Genomic DNA, 23,592 nt, shown 5'->3' on the forward strand with positions numbered 1-23,592 from the left:
TCCAGGTCTAGATCACATTTTATGCATTCACTGACAATGACATTTGATACAGACTGTGCATCTCTCACAACAATGGGAACAAAAACCGCAAACTCTTCTCGAATACAATCATCATCAACAAACCAAATGCCCAATGACAGCTGCTCAATGTCTGAGATATCTGCAGTTTCATCTGCCAATACACTAAATCCAACTGCCCTGCCAATACACTAAATCTAACTGCCCTGTTTGCTGCACAAACAATCTCCTTTTGAAGTATGTGCTCGTATTCTGCCAACAGCTCATTTTGCACCCTACGGGATGTGTACCAAGCATTTCCTGCAGCTGTTTCACTGTGCTGTTTCAGTATTGTGTCACCAGCTTCAATACGAAAATCTAACAAGTAACACAAATTTCCACCAGAGCCTTCTTTTCCACAGAGAGGAATGTCATGGGTTGCACAGTAAATAATGGTAGATGCAATTGGTTCCAATTTATTTTGGTTCTTTGCAATTTGTTTTGCTACTGCTGCATCTAGCTGTGGAATAACAGCTGTTTCTGGCTTCTGTCGTGTTCGTGTATAAGAAAAATTGGAAGCATCTTCAGTAGAACCTTTGTGCCATGATGATTGCATGTGATTTCTTGCAAGACTCATTGAAGGCATTATATTTTGTGCACACACTAGTGATGAAGCTGCCTTGCAACCCACGGTGAAGTGACTGAGGAAATAATACACAAGTTAAGCAGAGTGGGCCTTTCAAGTGAGGAGAAAATGCAAGCCATGGTGAGTACTGAGGTAACCAACTATATCTGAATATAGTTGTTAATAAATAATGACATGCATTTCAGTTTTGGACTTCATATTATTCAGAAAATTTAATTCTAATATAAATCCTTTTATTCTAGCAACTTTCTAATGTGTCCCTAGTTTTGGGCCTTTATCCCCAACATTATAACAGGCTTTGTCCAGATTTCTTGTGTTAACAGATTGAGAGGTATGGTGTGCATGTGTGGTGTATGTATGTGTGTCTGTATGTATGTATGTATAAGAAGGAGGAAGCATACCCCTCAGCTGTCCAGGCTTTTCGAGAATGTCCAGATTTTGCCCCATATTCCTCCTAAAAAGCATTGAAGTTGCTAAATAATGACAGACATTTGAGTTTTAGATGTCATATCCTTTAGAAAAATGCATACTAACATAAATCCTGTTATTCTAGCAATGTTCTAAGTTCATGAGAGCAATATTTATAATCTGCTCCTATTTACTTTAGGCTTTGTCCAGATTTCTTGCACTTAGAGGTTGAGGTGTGTGTTAAAGAGAGTGAAATGCCCTAGAGTTAGCAGCTGGAATTTATTTTCAAGTGCATTTTCAAGGAATTGTGAGCTTCAAGAGAAGAGAGTTTTACTGCTGTTCGTGCTAAGCCTGCTTAAAATGTGCAACTGTTTTGTTTAGCAAATAGTATCACTATTGTGGTATAGAATTTTTAAAGCAGCACAGCAGGTAGCTTACTTGCATCTTGATACAGAGGGCTGTAGGTTCTACTCCCACAACATGTAGATTTGTATTTTAAGGGGGTGTATGTCCTCCTTTGGATGAGATGCCTAATAACTATTAACTTGTTTTTCAGCTTGCCATCCATTCCATATTGCAATATACCAGCTTACCATTTTTTTAATATAACATAGGCAATTTATTTTTCAAGGGCAGCAGGCAGTGAATTTGTAGATGAAACACTGAAATATAAAGTGGTTTTCTAGCAACAACCTCTTCACTGGTTTCAGATCTCTTTAATGTGGAATTATTCAGATGAGTTTTACTTCTGCAAAGATTCTGCATATTGATTGATATTGGTGGATTGTATGACAGAAGTTTGAGTAGAGTGGCCCTTTTATGGTTGAAATGTTCTGAATTGGGCAGGTTGTCATTATTGGTTCATATGATTTGTTTCATTGCTTAAAGGAAAAATGTTCAGAACTATAAATTTAAAACACACTCTAACAAGTGGTGCTGTATTATACAAGGGATATAATTCAATTATTATATAGTATAATTAATACAGTCAGGAAGGTGAATCAAATAACTTTTACACGGTTCTAAAAATGTGTGCAAGGAGTCTATGATTTGAAAACAGACCAAAGGTAAACTTACCCTGCCACTGGCCAGATGCATTTTCTTTGAATGCGGGTTTCAATGTTGTTTCGGTGAGTGTAGGTTTCAAAGGTAGAGAAGTTTTAATGCTAAGTCTCTTTTCATTGTAAGACTATTGCTTTGTTTAGGTTTAGTAAATGTCTATCAGTGTTTGTGCTATAAAATTTGAAATAAAAGTTGTAAATGAAATCCAAATATCTGTAATCATTGTAGAAGTAAAGCATAAAACAGTATGCACACTGAGAGATTTGAACAGTGTCTATGACAAATGGGGAAAAATAGCCAAGTATTGGGACACTGGAATGGCTGCGCAGGCAGGGGTGGGTGGGGGCAGCAGAGGGGATGTGGCTGTGTGAGCGGAGTTTGGGTTTGCACCCCCCTGCAAAAAATCCTGCGGGCTACCTTGCTCTAAACATGCTTGTTTTACTTTAAACATGTTCATTTTCCAATTCGGAGGTAATTCTGAACCCTTTATGTGCTTTTCTGATGCTTGTTTTATCAAATATCTTAATTTCAAACATTTCATTTAATTAATAAACTTTTTATGCTTCTTGTTTGCTTAAACATTTCCATGCTATTAGTTTGCTTAGTAATGCATTTTGTGCCTTTGAAATGTTCTGTTTTATCTTTTTTATAAAATAAATAATTCTTGCAAGTTTGCATTACCTTTGGTTTGTTTATGGCCCTTTTTTGCATTTGGTTCACTTACTTTGCCTTCACTGTTGACTCTGCATCTCATGGCAATGAAAAGCAGTCTCTGGAATCCCGATTCTGACACCAAGCTGCTCATCCAGTCAGGATGAAGTAGGCGAACATTGTGGGTTCTGTTCAAGCAGCTTTATTATATACAAACATAAACTTATATACAAAACTAGTTGTCTCATGCATAGATGGTCACACTCTGGCTGTACTCACAAAATGGCACTGAAGATAGCACGTGCTTGTTATTTCTATATACATATTCTTAGAAATGCTTCTTAAAAAGTACAACATATATGTTATTCTACAACCCCCAAGAAAACTAAGTAAATGCTTTTTACCTCGAAAAAGTTTCCAAAATAAAAAGCAATATTTCACCATGAAGTCAGCAGATAATACTGTCATTGCAACTGTAACTCACAGTAGATTTCTAGGCATTATAATACAGTAGATGCCAATTTCAAATACAAGCATATACCACGCACCTATATCCCTCAACCATACCGAATTCCTCTGAATTTAATGGTTTTGAGGGCAAAATAATGGGGTGCCATGAATTCCCGAGTGCCCCATCAAATCCCCATTTTTTTTTAATTTTTACCTACCACTGACATAATTATGCATCGCCATCAATGTGCATGGGCATACACAGTGATGGGAGTGACGCGTTACTGTAATATGTTACATTTTTTACTAACTAGTAACACTAGGCATTACATTTCAATATAGTAATGCAGTAATAGTAATAAGTTACTTTTTTTAGTAACTAGTAATGCAAATGTGCATTAATTTTTGTGTTACTCGGTTTTTGGGTCCAAATGAAGGGGTTACACAAAAAGAGGTCCAGCACAACGGGTGAGAAACTTGAACCTATTTATTTAGGTAGCATGAAAAACAAAAAGCAAACAGGTTTTGGCATCAGCCTTCCTCAGTGCATTAACACAAAGAAAAATACCCAGTCCTTAAATACATGACATCATTAGCATTCACAAAAATTATTGGTTGGATATATCACTTTGACAATTCATTCAGACCAGGTTTAAACAAACCCCCTAGCCTGATGATCCAACCTGTTTCTTTATTATTTAAAATGGTGTGCCAACCAACTTTAGAAAAATGAGAACCCTAAATCCTGTCAATCACAGTAAATGTAAATCTAGCTGTCTTATGGGCCAAGCCTCAGTGTTCTAGACATTTGTCCAACATAAAACGCCGAACAGGAACAGGTAGCCAAATACACAATCCATTCACTACAACAATTTCCAAAACATAAAATATCGTAGACTTTGGGGGTGTTAGAACTGGTGAATGTTTTAGTTTTGAATATGTGGGTACATGCGGAACAATGTCCACAAGAAACACATCCCTTAACCCTAGTTCCAAATATGGTCGACTGTTGAAGTGTAGGCGGAACTTTACGTTTATAATGACTAAAGTGGGAACCTAATGTCAGCCTACTGCGAAAGGAAAATGAACAAGTAGAAGACAGAATATCATTAAGTTTGCCTTTGGCCTTTAAGATATCCCAATGTTGATTAATAACCTGCTTAAACGTCTGGAAATTCCTACCAAAAGTGGTTACTAATCGTATGGGCTGTTGTTCATCCCTGTCGACATCAGATGTTTTATACTGTAACAGCTCCACTCTAGATTGTTGTCTAACCTGATCCCTAGCCTGACAGATGTTAATGTCTTTATATCCCCTCTGGGTAAACCAGTTATGCAGATCCTGTTCAAACCAGGCATAGGTGTCCTGTGTCGAACAAATGTGGCGCATCTTCAAAAATTGTGACTTGGGTATATTGCGGATGATGTGGGGGGAGTGACTACCAGCATGTAATAATGTACTGTACTGGGGATATTTTTGAAACACCTCAGTTTGGAGGGTGTGATCAGGATTCCTAAAAACAATCACATCTAAAAAGGTGATGGATTCTTTATTGAAATTCAAGGTAAATTGTATACCTCATTTATTCTGGTTGAGGTATTCAACAAATTCCTGTAAGAAAACCAAATCCCCCCTCCACACCATCCAGCAATCATCCAAGTAGCGCCACCAGATGTCAATTTCTTCAAGAAATAAATTGTGTGACATCATAAATGAGATGATGTTCAATATAGCCCATGAACAGATCTGCATAAATGGGGGCAAAAGATGTCCCCGTGGCCATACCCTTTACTTGCCAAAAGCATTTACCAAAAAAGTGAAACACATTTTTGGTGAATACGTGTTCAGTTAAACATACCAAAAACTTATTGAATCGGGGGGGGATAGATATTAGCCTGATCCAACCAAAATTGCAACGCCTCAAGCCCAGCCCAATGTGGAATGCTAGTGTATAATGAGGACACGTCCAAAGTGCACATTAGCCATTCAGGCTCTAATTGCATGTTCTCAATGATTTGTAAAAAATTGGTCATATCCTGAATTCTAGCACTAACTAGGGGCAACAGGGGCTGTAAGTATTTTATCAAATAGGCCGACAGGGGTTCATTCAATGATCCACGTCCGAGAGACTATAGGTCTACCTGGGGGATTGGACAAATTCTTGTGTATTTTGGGTAGAAGATACAGATATTAAGATTGGGGGTCAGACACTGTTAGATGGTAAACAGTTGTTTTATTAATAATGCCCTCCTCCAAAGCCAAATTCAAAACATTATCAATTTCTTTCTTGAATTGTAGTGGAGGATCTAGTGGCATGCCCATATAAAATTGTCCATCCCCCAACTGTCTCTCCTCCTCCGCCAAATATTTGTCCCAATCCATAATTACTATTGCCCCTCCCTTACCAGCTGGTAATATGACTAGATCTTGTCAGGCTATCAACTGTTGCATAGCTAGTTGTTCAGACTTAATTAGATTGTAATGGATGTTTGGCATAAGGGATTGGTTGAAGTGTAAATCTTTTAACACACAATCTTTAAAAATGCCCACATATTTATTTATCCATAGTCCTTTCATAATGGGGAGTAAGAGTTTCTGCAAACATCACTGAAGCCTTATGTTGGGCCTGAGCCCATTCATCCAATAATATATCATCCATCATACTGATCCATGGTTGGAGCCCATGGGGAGAAATCCCTCTAACCCTATAGGCTTCAAATAACTTCAAATGCCAGACGTTAGTCCTCAAGGATTTCATGCTCTTGGTCAACTTCGAGAACATACTGGCACAGATATCGGATTCAAACCCCCCAAAGTATTCCCTTACTACTGGGCCCAAGTCCAAAGGCTAATAAATCATCCCTGTCTGCTGCTAGACCTAGCAAAAGTCTGGAAAAATCCATCCTAAATAAATGTAAAAACTCATCTGGTAACTCTAATATTCACCCTTAGATGAATGATTGTGCCTGGATAAACAAACAGACATAGATGTTAACAATTAATGGACCACTGAATAGTACCAACTACACATAAACAGGTGGCATAAATGTAGCAATAGTTCAATTCAAATAATCAGAAGTATAAGGAAAACCTGTATCCAAAATAATCATAATATCCAACAGCCAGCACAAATAGTGGCAATATGGACCACTGAACTTGTAATGCTACACATAATATCTACCATAAATGCAGCAATAGTTCAGTTAAGATGTTCATAAATAAGAAAAAAACAGTATCCAAAATAGTCATAATATCCAACATCCGAAAAGCAGTTATATGCAAACACCTATATATACAGTATTAACAGAGACCTGTAGGTTATTAGAACAAAACATACATATATTGTTAAAGGCATTAATAAAAAGGCCAATTATATTAAAGTTTGGCAAAAAGGACCCCCAAAAAATCACTTGTCAAAAGGGAGCCAATGAGGCCTCTGAAATGCATTCAATGTGCAATACAAAACAGTCAGACTGTTGAGATGGTAAATCACTATACAAAATTTGTTCTAATCAAAACCTCCTAAAAACTACTAAATTGGTTGTTGTGCCCATTCTTAAGCATAGAATTGCACAAAGGAATACACTTGAATAACCTTCGATTGATACTGGAGCTAATCCAAACCCCTCAAGACAGGGAACAAGTATGAATCTACAGCAAAATTTGTTTATGTATATAGACAATAAAAAAACAATGCCTTGACCTCACATTTAGAAAATGTCTGCCATGGGTCAAAAACCTGCGATAATAACACCATGTAAGGCTCATATATCAATTATGCCCAATACATTCATGCATCATACATCAATGTTGAAAAAACCTTTAAACATCCCATACATACCCCTTTTTTTAGATATGTAAGATCATTATCCACAATGGGATGTGTAAGAATAATGTAAAATAATTTCACCTGTCACATTGGCATTAGCCCCCAGTTCAGACCCCCAAAAAAACAAATCACCATAGATCTGAGCAGCCGCATCCGCGGTAAGCTCAAACCAAAGGAATTTAATTGTAAAAGTCATTAAATGTCCCCATCTTTAAAAAATTGGCAGTTCCAGTGGTTGTTGTACTTAAATTAGCAAAGGAGTGAAACTCATTACAAATCCGCCCTTCGGCTCGCATCCGTATCCTTGTTTGTAGAATTGCCCATATCGAACTTCGATGTTTGTGGAAACTCTTATTCCCCATTATGAAAGGACCATTGATAAATTTTGTGTTGAAGTACAGTCTACTTATGAGGAGATCAAACAGTTTGAGGGGGAATCGTTTTTCCCTAAATATTTCAACCAGTTAACCAAGGACTTGTTGGTCCTTGAACAACAACTGAAAAACAGAAAGTTACATAAGTTTAACAGAGATGTGATGGATTATGAAGGGGGTAAACCCTTTGGGGCTCAACAGAAAAATGTTAGGTTTGCGGACTCTGATAGGAAGAAATTTGGGCCTAATATGAAAAGACAACGATCAATATTAAAAAAGGGCCGCAATGGACCCAGTAACACCTCAGGGGATGAATCTTCTTCAGCTTCTTCAGCTACCAACATTGATTTCACCCCTCTTTCTGACTCTCACATTGCTAAAAGACACCCCAGCAATGACCCTTTAGGGGAGGCAGACGCAGGGGTGGGAAGAAGCATAGGGCAAATAAACAATCTACAACAGTTGTTGGACCTAATAATACCTCATTAGGTTTGGAAAATAATGTACACAATATTTCCAGTTATATTCTTTCAGAAAGTGAAATAAAACTACTCAGTAGAGGACTCGATTTTGTGAATGGCTTTTTTTGTTTATGAAAACTCATTGGTGAATGATGTTTTGAATTTCTGTAGACTATTGAATTTAAGACTGTTTTTATGGGATAAAGAAAATACCCAAAGATCTACTGATTTTCAGTTCCACAGGAGTAATTTTGTTCCACCTATGGATAAATATGTAGGCATTTTTAAAGCTTGTGTGTTAAAAAATTTACACTTTAACCAATCCCTTATGCCAAACATCCATTACAATCTAACTAAGTCTGAACAACTAGCTATGCAACAGTTCATAGCCCGACAAGATCTAGTCATATTACCAGCTGATAAGGGAGGGGCAATAGTAATTATGGATTGGGACAAATATTTGGCGGAAAGGGAGAGACAGTTGGGGGATGGACAATTTTATATGGGCATGCCACTAGATCCTACACTACAATTCAAGAAAGAAATTGATAATTTTTCGAATTTGGCTTTGGAGGAGGGCATTATTAATAAAACAACTGTTTACCATCTAACAGTTTCTGACCCCCAATCTTAATATCTGTATCATCTACCCAAAATACACAAGAATTTGTCCAATCCCCCAGGTAGACCTATAGTCTCTGGACGTGGATCATTGACTGAACCCCTGTCAGCCTATTTGACAAAATACTTACAGCCCCTGTTGCCCCTAGTTCGTGCTAGAATTCAGGACACAACCAATTTTTTACAATCACTGAGAACATGCAATTAGAGCCTGAATGGCTAATGTGCACTTTGGACATGTCCTCATTATACACTAGCATTCCACATTGGGCTGGGCTTGAGGCGTTGCAATTTTGGTTGGTTTAGGCTAATATCTATCCCCCCAGATTCAATACATTTTTGGTATGTTTAACTGAACACATATTGACCAAAAATGTGTTTCACTTTTTTGGTAAATGCTTTTGGCAAGCATCTTTTGCCTGCATTTATGCAAATCTGTTTATGGGCTATATTGAACATCAGCTCATTTTTGATGTTTCACACAATTTATTTCTTGAAGAAATTGATATCTGGCAGCTCTACTTTGATGATTGCTGGATGGAGTGGGGGGGGGGATTTGGTTTTTCTACAGGAATTTGTTGAATACCACAACCAGAATAAATGGAGTATACAATTTACCTTGAATTTCAATAAAGAATCCATCACCTTTTTAGATGTGATGGTTATTAGGAATCCTGATCACACCCTCCAAACTGAAGTGTTTTGAAAATATCCCCAGTACAATACATTATTACATGCTGGTAGTCATCACCCCCACTCCACCCACCCACATCATCCACAATATACCCAAGTCGCAATTTTTGAGGATGCGCCACATTTGTTCTATACAGGACACATATGCCCGGTTTGAACAGGATTTGCATAACCGGTTTACCCAGAGGGGATATAAAGACAATAACATCTGTCAGGCTATGGATCAGGTTAGACAACAATCTAGAGTGGAGCTGTTACAGTATAAAATATCTGATGTCGACAGGGATGAACAACAGCCCATTCGATTAGTAACCACTTTTGGTAGGAATTTCCAGATGTTTAAGCGGGTTATTAATCCATATTGGGATATCTTAAAGGCCAAAAGCAAACTTAATGATATTCTGTCTTTTTCTTGTTCATTTTCCTTTCGCAGGAGGCTGACTTAGGTTCCCGCTTTAGTCATTATAAATGTAAGGTTCCGCGTACACTTCAGCAGTCGACCATATTTGGAAATAGGGTTAAGGGATGTGTTCCTTGTGGACATTGTTCGGCATGTCCCCACATATTCAAAACTAAAACATTCACCAGTTCTAACACCCCCAAGGTCTACAACATGTTATGTTTTTGAAATTGTAGTAGTGAATAGATTGTGTATTTGGCTACCTGTTCCTGTTCGGCAGTTTTATGTTGGATAAACATCTAGAACACTGAGGCTTCAGATGTCCGAACACCTCAGTGAGGTCAGGAACAGGAGAGCCACTAATGCTTTGTTTAAGCACACCTTGGCCCATAAGACAGTTAGATTTACATTTACTGTGAGTGACAGGGTTCAGGGTTCTAATTTTTCTAAAGTTGGTTGGCACACTGTTTTAAATAGTAAAGAAACAGGTTGGATCATCAGGCTAGGGGATTTGTTTAAACCTGGTCTGAATGAATTGTCATAGTGGTATATCCAACCAATAATTTTTGTGAATGCTAATGATGTCATGTATTTTAACGATTGAGTATTTTTCTTTGTGTTAATGCACTGAGGAAGGCTGATGCCGAAACCAGTTTGCTTTTTGTTTTTCATGCTACCTAAATAAATAGGTTCAAGTTTCTCACCCATTGTGCTGGACCTCTTTTTGTGTTGTACATACTGCCTGGGTTGGTCCGTGTGCATCCACATGTGTGGGTGTATGTGTTTTGTCCAAATGAAGGGGTGCCATGATTCCCAAATGGCACCCCTTCATTTCCAATTTTTTTCTCTCTTTGTTTTTTATTTTTCATGCTTTGTGCGCTGCTGTCATCACGTGCGTGATAACATCAGCTCTGTCAGGGCTACCAGCCTGTTGGAATTGAGCTCAAGGAGCTCATATCATGCACAAATTTCTGGCTGCTCAAATGCTCTGTGAATGGGAATGGCACCCGAATGGATTTAACTGAATGAAATGTGAGCAGGAATGGACTTGCAGTAAGGAAACCTTTGTATTTATTAGGAATTATGTTTGGGGGAAGGGTGTGTGTGTGTGTGTGTGTGTGTGTGTGTGTGTGTGTGTGTGTGTGTGTGTGTGTGTGTGTGTGTATGTGTAAGTATATATCTGTAGAGGGAGGGAGGGAGGGAGGGAGGGAGAGAGAGAGAGAGAGAGAGATGCAACCATTAACTTTTTTCCACGTAATTACAACTTAGTGCACTCTCTTCTTGCAAACTTTTATTACAGATTATGCCAGTTTAGTACAACTTCTTCAAAGGGAAAACTGAGTTTAGCCTGAAAGCAAAGTGCTACTACATTTTCTGAATAGTGACTATCAGGTCTTACTTTAAATTATGCATAGAAGCACTACATTAACTCATTTTCAAACTCTTCATAGGTTATTGTTATCTCAGGTAGTATAAGACAGCCTTAAGTTCAGCATAAAATGTTTAAAAGACCTTAAATATCTGGAAACTGTTAGTTTTTTAAGAATACCGAAGCTAAGCTCTCAACAGCCCTGCCTTGAGAACATATGTGCATGCCTATGTCAACATACAAGTCTGATACGATGAATAATGTAAAAGTCAGACTTATACTTCAAGTAGCCATAGGCTCAATACAATGGAATTTCTTCAATGTCAAGTTAGACAAATCACTATATACTAGCTTAGAGGAAGGCAGTTTATTAATGCAGTAAGGAAAAGTGAAAAAATGGGAATTTGTAGGATGTACTGCTTTTATGGAGCTGTATAATAAAATGTTAATAAAAGAAGAAGATATATTTCAAAGAGTAAAGTAAATAAAAGGAAGATCTTATGCGAAGAGGATGTATTTACTCTGTTGGATATCTGCTTACACCTTCCCAAGAGTAAGAGTAGGCCCTCTGGAATAATAAGTACTAAGTAATTCTTACAGATTTAAGGAGAGCGGAGGATGGAGATGCCCGAAATGGTTCAGGAAATGTAACAATATCATGTGTCTAATAGGATACTTAGAGGTGACTTATTCCTGGTCTGTATGGCAATGCCTATTTGGGCTCCTCTAAATAGTATATGCTTGGGCTGTATCACTGGTAGAGCTAATAAATGGTCATGGGACACAATACTAAAATAAATACCAACAGCTACAAACTGATAGAAACATTATGCAGCACCTTACAAGATTATTTTATAAGCTTATTTTTGCAATCAGAAGAAACGTTTGTTAACCTCCTTCAAAAATATTCACCTGATTTATATGAAAGATGCAAAATATCAAAGTGGGTTTATGATAGTCAAGATTCTTGAAGTTTAGTAGGTGAAAAGATTAATAGCTTTGGCATAATGGTATGTTGCACTGTTGACTGTAGTGCACATGGTTCTGGTTTCAAATCTTGCCAGTGAAATGGTGATACCACAACATTTTATTTTAGCAACTTTCCAAAAGTATACAAGCAATGTTTAAAATGTGTCTCTGGTTTTTGGCCTTTTGTTCGCCCCCCAAAAACACTGATATTGAAAATAAGTGTGACAAGCTGTGCAAGATGCCTATGGCTTACACTACTGTCATTCTATTTATAGTGTGGGTGTGGAAGTAGACTTTTATTGTGGAAATATTCTGAATTGGGCAGTTTTGTCATTATTGGTTCATGCATTTTGTTTCACTGCCTACAGTACAGCCTACTGGAAAAATGTTCAAACAATAAATGTATAATGCGCTCTGTATAACAAGTGTGCTGTATTATACAAGGAATATAATTTAATATAATCAGGAAGGTGTAGCAAAGAAAAGAACATGTGTATGTTTCTTGTTTTGTGTGCAAGGGGCCAATGATTTGAAAACAGCCCAAAGATAATCTTTATTCACCACTGGCCAGATGCATTTTTTTTTGGATGTGGTGTGGGTTTCAATGTTGTTTCAATGAATGTGAGTTTCAAGGGCAGAGACGTTTTAATGCCAAGTCTATTGTCATTGTGAGACAGTATTGCTTTGTTTAGCAGATGTCTATTAGTGTTTGTGCATTGTGCTGTAAAATGTAAAGAGAGTGTGTGTGAGAGGTCGGAGAAAGAAAGAGTGACTGAATGCATATATGAAAGCTGAAGTGTGTGTGTGTGTGTGTGTGTGTGTGTGTGTGTGTTTGTGAGATTGGAGACAGAAAGAATGAGTGAATACATGTATGAAAGCTGAAGAAACTGTGTGTGAGAGAGGTTGGAGAGGGAATGTGCAATTTGTTGTAAACTGACTGAGTGTGAAGTAGGTGTTGCCAGTTTAGCTATTTGACTTGTTTGGTTTAACTTATTCTCAGGTTGGGGAGAGAGGGAATTTATTTGTATCTTCTTTTTTAAAACTCAAACTCTAAAAACATAAGGTATGTTTCTGCAGAGGGAAAACAAAGTGTAACACATGAAAATTGAGTTGTTCATACTGTGCTGTATTTCTCTGATTTTTTTCTGATTGCTTGAGAGTGCCGGTTGCTTACTCGGTTGTGATAGTTTGGTTGACTTTGTTAGACCTATATGACATTTTCTGTAAGCATTTTTGCATCCTCAGCATTAGTTTTAGTAGAGTAGCCTAATGTATGTTGTTGAAAATTTGATGGGTTGTAACTTGTTATAGGTCTTGTGTTGCTGGCTGTATGTACTTTGGTTTAAGTATTAAATTGTGACTCTGATTATAAAGCCTAGTCTGTGGGACTGAGTAAACTGTAAAATGCTATTCATCATTATTGTAACACTGTGTATACAACTTTAATACACTTGTATTCATGTGCAGTAAGCATGTATTCCTCACACACAAGTACTGTTTGAGTAATTCTGAATATGAGAATTGATAAACTATACTTATATAAAAGTAACTCAAAGGTAACTAGTTACTTTATTTAGTAACTAGTAATAGTAATATATTACTTTTTTAGAAAAGTAATAGTAATATATTACTTTCACTTAAAAGTAACTAGTAATAGTAACTTATTACTTTTATAAGTAACTAGCACAACACTGGGCATACATGATGACATTAGCATCACAAGACAGTGCCTGACTGCCTGTCAGTGACTTGGAGTCAGAGAAAAAAGAAAAGTTGTTTAGGCCAGCCGCACCCCGCCCACAACATGTGTCAGCCAACTAAATAGGACTTTGCATCAACGCAGATGTCCAACGCAGAGATATTTAAAACAGCACACTCTTTAACTCCTCAACAAGACAAGTGAAGCTTTGATAACTAGCAGATGAGGTTTAAGCAGTGCTATGGGTGAGTTATCTTTTTTATAGTGCTGGCTGGTGGCAGTGTTCTATCCCTTTGTCTTAAGAACAGTATTCTTGACTTTTATTATTCCATGACAGCATTCTATAATATGGCATCTGTCATGCTGCCATGGCAACTGAAAGACACTTCACTCAAAGCCTAACTTTGATTGTTTAATAAGGCAACATGACGGTTGGATGTTTTAAAGCTAGAAATAAGCAAAGAAGATGTGCAGACCTGTTTGGTATTTTGTTATAGTTCATATATTTCATGATAGGGATGGCTACAATAACTGTTTTTCACATAAATTAGAGATGTTGTCACACACACACACACAAAGTTTACTGTGTGCCAAATAGATTATTCAACTTTTTTTTAGATAAATACTTTAAAACTTCTACATTACATGGTTGGTCGATTTTCGTCTTGAAAAACAGCCCTGGTTGTTGTAGTCTCTGGCTGTCCTGGGTTGCAGACCTTAGGTAGTAGGTAAACTCCAAATCACACAAATCTTTGCAATCAGTTTCCTGTCTTTAGACATGTGGGTTATGTTTGCATCTGTGCTACTACTGTTAGATGCTGGAGTAGAGGCATGTTTAAAGTGTGGTGTAGAAACAGGTTTGGTTAAGTTCCGTAAATTCTGTATAAAGTGGTTACCCTATGATGCTGCTTCTGAGAAGATGCATTTGGCTAAAGCGCTTACATTTTCATTGCCCTCTGTGTTAGTCAGATCTTTGTTTACTACATATTGTTGTAGTACATTTGATCGTGATAAGAATACTAGAAAACCACTAAAACAGTGGACGTTAGACGTTAAACCATTCTGAACTGTGAAAGTGCTGGTGCCTTAAGAGGTGACAATATGACCTCTAGATCTTTACCAGTTAGACAAAGACAGGACATTGGTCACCATCTTTGTTGAAACAATTTGCGATCAGACAATACATTTCAATAATATGCATAGATTTTGCAGCTACCACTCAAATCAGTTCTACTGATCAGTGAATGGAACTGCACCCAGATTCTTAAGAAGCGTGTTACTGTACCAGTCTTTGAGCTGAAAAATGTAAATAAAACTAAAGGGAAATCTTGCAACATGAGGCAGCTGAGTCAAAGAAACATTATAATGTTCTTCCTCAGTTTCTGCTTTCTGGAAGAGAATTTTAGCACTGTAGTGGGAATGAGCACAGCTCAGCTAACCTAGCTTAACTTTTAGGACTGTAGCTATGGTGTGCCCAAATTAAATAAAACTTATACTGACAACATACTATTGAGGTGTGACATGGCTGCCCTTTCTACTGTGAGACCAGATGCCCTTTTCCATCATTAACTGTTCTCATTCGAGGGAGGTTCCATCAAACAGACATTGCCGAGAAGAAACACTTATTTTACCCTGCTGTTTGTGTTGTGCAAAACCCTACATACATTAATTAGTGTTCACAACTTAAGCAGATTATTCCCCAACAGCATCATCTTTTCCATAAAATTACTTTCTCTTTAAGCCTCCTTCTTGATGTTTTTCCTATCACTACCTCTGTCCAACTTGTACACAACTTGAATGTCTCAAAACAACTTTGTCTACAGAAAGTACTTAAAAGTATAGAGCATTCCCATTAGACATGCTTTTATTCCAGTCCCCTCCCCTTATTCACATTTGTCTTCCTTCACAACATCATTTATAGACCAATATACTCCTTCCTTAGAATAAACCTTGGTTCTCTCCCATAAGTGTCCTGGCCTCACGACGAGTCCTGCCACTACCAACTGTCCTGGCCTAACGATGAGTCCTACCACTCCCAATGGTCCTGACCTCACAATGAGCCCTGCTCTTCCTAGCTGCCTTTGCCTCAACAAATCCTGCTAGTTTCATCCTCCTTATACTACTTGGTCCTACCTGATGGAGTAAGCAAAAATCAATGAAGATACGATACAGCACACTATACAAGCCAGGCTAAGATGCTACTGTATCTGAGATTTAAGTATGAGCACATACCTCGAGTTTTACTGGGATCTTAAAAATATTTTTCACGACAAAGTCTTCATTGATGTTGTCATGTGATAAACCTTGTCCCACTTCATGCTCAATTGAGTGCACAGCTAAATCTGAAAGTCTCTCCTGACTCATTGACGAACATAGGTATGTCTTTATGAGTTTCAGTTTAGAAAAGCTGCATTCTGCAGTTGCCATTGCAATAGGTGCAGTCAAATAAATGCAAATGAAACATAAGTATATAGATCTCTTGCAAGTGGTTGTGACTGAGGAAATGTAACACAGTCAGTGGTGATGATTCATTATCAATTATTTGAGAAAAGCTTTTCAGTTTATGTCCAAGGTCAGAGTCATCAATGTCACAGTGGCCACCATACCTCTCAACTGTCTAGATTTTTGAAGAATGTCCAGATTTATTCCTCATATGTTTGGTCTATTCCTCATAAAATTTGTGGTTTTCTGGCAAACCACTGGGTGATCTGAGGACTGAAGTCAATAAATAATGACATATGTTTGAGTTTCAGACTTCAAATCCTTCAGAAAATGTATGTTAACACAAACCCTGTTACTCAAGAGACTTTCTAAGTTTATAAGAGCAATATCTAAAATCTGTCCCTATTTTTGGGCCTTTGTCCCCTCATTTTGTTAGGCTTTGTCCATATTTCTTGCACTTAGTGGTTAAGAAGTATAGTGGCCTCTTATCTGTCAGTCAGTTGTTCTTTTACAGCCTTACACTGTTGGATCAATGTGTCTCCTGCAACTTCACTCAAGGCTTTAGTATTTATTAAAATCCAAATGCCTTATCAAACTCTGAAAGCTGCTCAAACTGGTCTGTAAATGATTGTATTGTTGTGTCCAGCAGCGCATTGAAGAACTCTACACGTAGTTTTACCATTGGATCCTGTACAGTCTCGTCCTCTCCTTCATAGTCAAAGAAGCATTTTACTTTCCTCTGCCTCTCTTCCTGAAATGTGGTGCCAACATCCAGTTCTTCTGCTATCATGGAGGCTTCACCCATGACACATTTAAATCCTGTCTCTCGGTAATTCTTCAGCAAGTCCATAATTGACACCAGCACTTTAACACATGTAGAAATATCAACTGATGGACTATGTAGAACTTTGCTTTCATGATTTACTTCTGTCAGCACATCATACCAAATCACTAAACATACAATGAATTGTTATGACATAATTTCCGAGCACGGTCCCCTTGTTTGTTGATATGTTGCAGTATCACTTGTACGTAAAGCTTCACCCATCTCCTGTAATGCTTCCATGACTCACTTCAACTGAAATCATTCTGCCTTGATAGAGTCTATCCTACATTCCCAGCGAGTCTCAGACAGTGGCTTCACAGTGATGTTTATGTATCATTTCAAGATCTGCCATCGGCTTGTTGATGCTGAACAGAGTACATAAATGTTCTGCAGACATCCAAAGAAAGACACTGCCCGTAGTGATGAATGTGCCCCATCACTAACTATAAGATTTAAATTATAGCAGGCACATAGCAGATAAAAAGCCCTTGAATTCATCTGTTTTATGCAGGCCTGCACTCCAGCTCATTTCCTGTTCATGTTGCTGCCATTGTTGTATCCTTCTCCTCGACAGTCGGTAATGTCCAGCTGATGATTTTGCAGAGTGAAGAAGTGCTTCTGTAAGTCCTGCTCTGGTTGTATCAATCACAGGCAAAAATCTCAGAAAGTGTTCCTCAACTGTGGCTCCAGTCCTTGAAATGTCCACATACCTAACTACTACAGTCATTTGCTGTTGATTGTTGATGTTTGGTATGCAATCAAGAATCACGGAAAAGTACCTAGCATCCTTCACCTTCCCTACAATGGTCTTTAAAGTAGCATTTGCAATCAGATGAATAATTTCACTCTGTGTGTCCTTCCCAAGATAATGATCCATTCCTTCGTTATTCCTAATACAATGCAAATGTTCAGCCATGATAGAATCAAACTGTGACAAAAGCTGCACTTGGCCTAAGAAATTGCCATTGCCACAGTGTAAAGTGCATCACTCATACCACAGAATGCCATGTTCCAGTCTGACCAGGTATTGGACAATAGTTATAATGCATTCTAACACACCATGCCAGTGAATTATCTCTTTTTCAACCACTGCTTGCCTTATTTCAATCATTGGCTGTCAACTCTTTACTCTACTGTCTAGTTCCTTCCACTTCAGCATGCATGCTGCATGCTCTGGTGCTCAGCCATGGCTGTGTAAAGCTTTTGACATCTCTCTCCATGCTCTGTAATCACCTGACCTGAGAAGATGATTAGAATTTCCAAATAATTTGCATGAAAAGCAAAACAGTGCATCTTCTGAGAATGAATATGTCAACCAAGTGCATTTTGCTCTCTCCCCATTAGTCAGCATATGGAAATAGTTCTCTGATGTAAATCTTCTTTTCTATTCATTGACTGGGAACTGTTGAAACACCACTTGCAAGGTCCATGCTGAATGGCAACTACCCTAAACGCATCTCTTATCAAGTCTGTGAAAGTTCCTAGATCCTCAAATAATACACCTGATACTCCCTGCAAGTCACAGGACACATCTGCTGTCACTACAGAAGTTCTGTATCAAACTCTGGTGATCGTGGCAGAACTTCTAAAGCTGAATCCACATTTGTTTACATAATTTATCTTGTGGTAATGGCTGTAGGTTCACAGGAGGTAGCCTGTGCTGCAGCCACAACAGAGTGGGCATTTTCTATGGTAAGGATACTGGGCTCACAGTCTGTAGGCTATAATACAGAAACACTGTGATGTCCTGAAGGCAGACATTTTGCTGAATCTCCCATCTCTGATGACCCAACTTAAAATTTGTCATAATGTTAGTAAAGAGCACTACACTTCAGGTACATGTTACACCACATTCTTTGACCACCCTGGACTGCATAATTTCAACTCAGTCTGACAAAGGTTAGCATTCTGAACACATTCTATGAATGCCATTTTCCAGATTACACAGAAACAACTCCCATGACAATAGTGGAATGTCACCCATCAGATTTATTTAAATGGATCCACTGAGGCAAACCCTCAACTTTGAGGTGCCCATTTCCACACTATGTGAAATACAAACTCCAAGCTACTCAACCAGGGGAAGCAATAAGTGTCTTAACTTTAAGGGCAAGCTACAAACCTACAACCTTTCCCTTAACACACTGCCTGTGAGACTTGCCTTCTCTGCTTACAAACTACAATCACTAACTGTTAGTCACTATTATATATTTACCCTCCAAGCATCCTCTACTGTATTGCACTACTACTCCTACAAAAAGTCATAATAAAAGGAAATAACCCAAAACATATGGTCTGTAACCAGGTAGCACTACATCTTGATATGAAAGATAGGTTTTACAAAATGTAAATTCTCATGTCAACTGACTTTTATATTTCAATGGCACACATGATGACAGCAGTGTTAAGGCCTGACCACTGCAAAAAAAAAAATGCATTCGGGTTAAGCAGAAAAACTGAAGCAGCCACACCCAAGTCAACTAAGAGCTACACAATCCATGGTGCAATGCACACCCAACAAGAAGTGACCAGTTGATTCCATCTTGCACTGTAGGTAGAACTGAACAGAAATGAGCACAAGTGGGCAAAAGAACTGCAGTGCAGGCATATAAACCAGAACAATGGATTAGGTTCCAAAAAGTCATATTAGTATGACTGTAGGCACAGAAGAATGAGCAGCCAGTAATGAATGCTGTTCATAGGGACAAGCTATACAGTAGGCACAACTGAAATGTATTAGAACATTTCTATTGACATCTGTTACACACTGTATCACAGGCCAAAAACCTGCTGAGTAACAGTGACCAGTAGGCAAGAATGACTGTAATGCAGGCAATAAGCACAGCTAAAGTGTATTACAAAATACATATTGCATAATGAATTCCATTCACATCAATTACTATTGTACCATAGGCAGAAAGACTGAAGAATGACTGACCAGTAGGCAAAAAACCTAATAGGAAAGGCCCAAATTACAGTTTTAAGTTAAATACTAACCACTGGAGGTGAACCTCAGCTTTTTCTAGAAAATTCTCCCCCTTTCACCCTCCCAAACACGTGAAGAGGTCTGAAAAGTCTTAAAATATTGCTATTATAAGATCCCTGGAATAGGCAACTAAAGTCTGAGAGAACAAATGGTTAGGTAGACAGTCACAAGTTATAAGGGAAGCACACCAAATATGAGGCAAGAAAAAAGTTATGGAGCAAAAACCAGGATATTCCCCAAAACTATTTCCACTTTAATCACAAACTAACCAAATTCAGGAATGTGATTACAATGGCAGGCACTGCATAACATGTACAACATTTTCATACACCTACCCACTACCTCTCAATCTCTTGGCACACAATTCTGAACAAACCAAACTCATTTGTAGAGGAAAGGAGTAAAATCATGGACTTGCTAGTAAACCTCATTTATGGGGTCTATGTTATATTCTCGAAAGCCAACAATGTCGAATCTGACATTGTCGACACAAGACTATCAAATGCTCCGAATCTCAAGCGTGTAAACGGAAATCTCCGTATGGGGAGATTTCCATTTGCTGCAATGTAGTGCGGTCTCGGAGTTATCCATTAGGGTATTTTTTTTTTGTCTTTTTATTAGGTTTGAAGACATCGACCATATGTTGTTCAATGTTTTCAAACGTCGATCTTATAATATAGACCCCATTTATGGGAGACATAACATAAGTGCCAAGTAAAACATCTGGAACAGACTTTCCCACAAGCCCCCACCCCTTAGCACAAGAACTCTGGACAAAAGCATAAAGCTAGGGAATGTATCATACATTACATGGAGGATATGAAATATGAAGTCCATTTTTCTAGTAGCTTCAGCCCTCAACATACCTCTCAACTGTCCAGATTTTCACAGAATGTCCAGATTTTTGCCTCATATTTTTGATCTGCTCCTCAAAATATTTGTGGTTTTCTGGATTTTTGTGACAAATCAGTGAGGACTGAATTCACTATAATGGCAGGCATTTGAGTTTCAGACTTCATATTCTTCAGAAAAATGCATGGTAACACAAGACATTTAATTCCAGACTTTCTAACTTTATAAGAGCAATATTTAAAATGTGTCCCTATTTTGGGGACTTTGTCCCCCATCCTTTTTGAAATTTTCCAGATTTATCTTGCCAAGATGTTGAGAGCTATGGCCATCAACATTATGCTACATAATCATTCTGTGAATGAAGAACAGACCAAAACTATCAGGAAAACATTCTGCAACATTCTTCCATCCTCTACTCCCCCACCTCTCATCACAATAATTATAGTAGACAAAGCCAAAAATAATTGCAGAACAAATGCGTAATATCAAGGAGAGTTTAAAATATTGTTATGATAAACTTAGAAAGATACTAGAATAGCAGGGTTTGCAATAGCATGCATTAAAAGAATACATTCTACAGAATTCTCACAGCCCCCCCATAATTTCTCAACAAAATAATTATATACACAGTAAACCAACTAAAAAATGAGAGAAAGGCGTACCATTAGGGATTTAAAACAATGTACTTATGAACTAAAAGATGCTAGAACAGATTTTGCAGGACCATGCATTGCATGAACCCACATTTTTGGTGAGGAACAGACTAAAATTACCAGCCAAATATCTAAATATTGTACAACATTATAGCATTCTAGCAGCCCTACTACTCTCCTAACCTATCTGCTTAACAATTCTAGACAAAGCCAAAAAGAACAGCAGAAAAAGGTGCAACATCAGAGATAGTGTTAAACATTGCTGTAATAAATCTGGACAAAGAAAAAACACCACAAGACAAATGCATTAGGGATTTAATATGATGGGCTTATGAACTAATGATGATCATAGAATAAGATTTTGTACTAGCATGTGTTGTATGATCCCACATTTTTGTGGAAGAACAGACCAGAAATAATAAACATCTGGACATCGTGCAACATTCTCACAGGCACTACCAACCTCCTAACCTCTCAGCATAATTCCAGACACAGCCAAAAATAACTGCAGAAAAAAAGGCATAATATCAGGGAGAGATTAAAATATTGTTATGATAAACTTATATAGCAGAACGGATCTACCTGATAACACCGACAAGCAAAAACACAGGCAACGAGATCACCAACACCACAAAACCGACAGTTCAAAAACACGAAGGTTCACATGCCCGACAAACCACAATCCTGACAGTCAACAAAACAAAACAAATTCCTTTTCCGAAAAACACACACACAACACAAGCACACCAAAAACCTTACAAACCTACACTAAACATTACATACGCAACTATCTATGCACTAACCTTAACCCAAACCCTAACCCTAAGGTCCGTCACTATCGGACACTTACCTTTCCCGCACCCTAACCCTAAAGTCCATCACTATCACACACGTACCTTACCCGCACCCTAACCCTAAAGTCCGTCACTATCATACACTTATCTTACCCGCACCCTAACCTTAAAGTCCGCCACTATCACACACTTGCCTTACCCGCACCCTAACCCTAACGTCCGTCACTAATGCACACTTACCTTACCCGCACCCTAATCCTAAAGTCCGTCACTATCACATACTTACACAGTTGCACTCATTTCACATGTCAGCATTTTCAGCATTGGGATTTCGAACTGTCGATTATTTCCGTTGTTGGTGTTCTCATTTTCGGCGTTTAGAGTTTTCATTGTTCTCAGGTAGATCCAGCAGAACAGTATCTGCATTAGCATGCATTAAGACATCAGTACGTTCTGCAGAAGGCTCACAACCCTTACTCCCCAATGTCTCAGCACAATAGCTTTGGATGCAGTGAAACAATAAAAATAAGACAAAGGCATAACATTAACAATGTGCTTATACTTTGCATAACTTCACATATTTTTAGGAAACAAAAAATACCAGGCAAATATTTGAGCACTGTGCAACATTCTCACAGTCCCTAACCACACTCCCAACCTTCCAACTTAATAACTACAGACAAAACAAAAAATTATCATAGAACAAAATTTTACCATCAGGAATAGTTATAAAAATTGCCGGTATACACAATATTGCATAACAGGGTTTGCATTAGTATACATTAAAACATTCTGCAACATTCTCACAGCTGCTAAGTCCCCTCCCATATTCTCAGCACAATAATTCTGGAATAAACAAAAAGTTATAGAACAAAGGCATAGTTGTAAACATTGCCGGTATACATAAAACAATACTAGCATAACAGGGTTTGCATTGGTATACATTAAAATATCTGTATATTCTGCAACATTCTCACAGCTGCTAACCCCCCCAACCTCACAGCATAATAATACTAGACAAACAAAAAGTTATAGAGCAAAGGCGTAGCATCAGGAATAGTTGTAAACATTGCCAGTATACATAGAACAATCTTAGCAAAACAGGGTTTGCATTGGTATACATTAAAACACCATCTGTGCATTATGCAGCATTCTCACACTATCCCTCCACTTCCAATCTTTTAGCACAATTGTAGACAAAATAAAAATAAATTAATCAGCATTCTTGTGCAAGACTGACTAAAAAGACTACATCAAATCTAGACATTAATTATTACAGACAAGCCTCCATTTCTAAATTGCCTAGCAGAAGAATTCTGTACAAAAGTAAAATAAAACTGTTACAACCATAGCCCTTCACCCCCATCCTCTTAGCACAAGAACTCTGCATAAAAAAGTAATACAATCAT

The sequence above is a fragment of the Protopterus annectens genome, chromosome 15.part0, assembly GCF_019279795.1.
Source record: "Protopterus annectens isolate FY-2018-M chromosome 15.part0, PAN1.0, whole genome shotgun sequence".
NCBI classification, from domain to species: Eukaryota; Metazoa; Chordata; order Ceratodontiformes; family Protopteridae; genus Protopterus; species Protopterus annectens.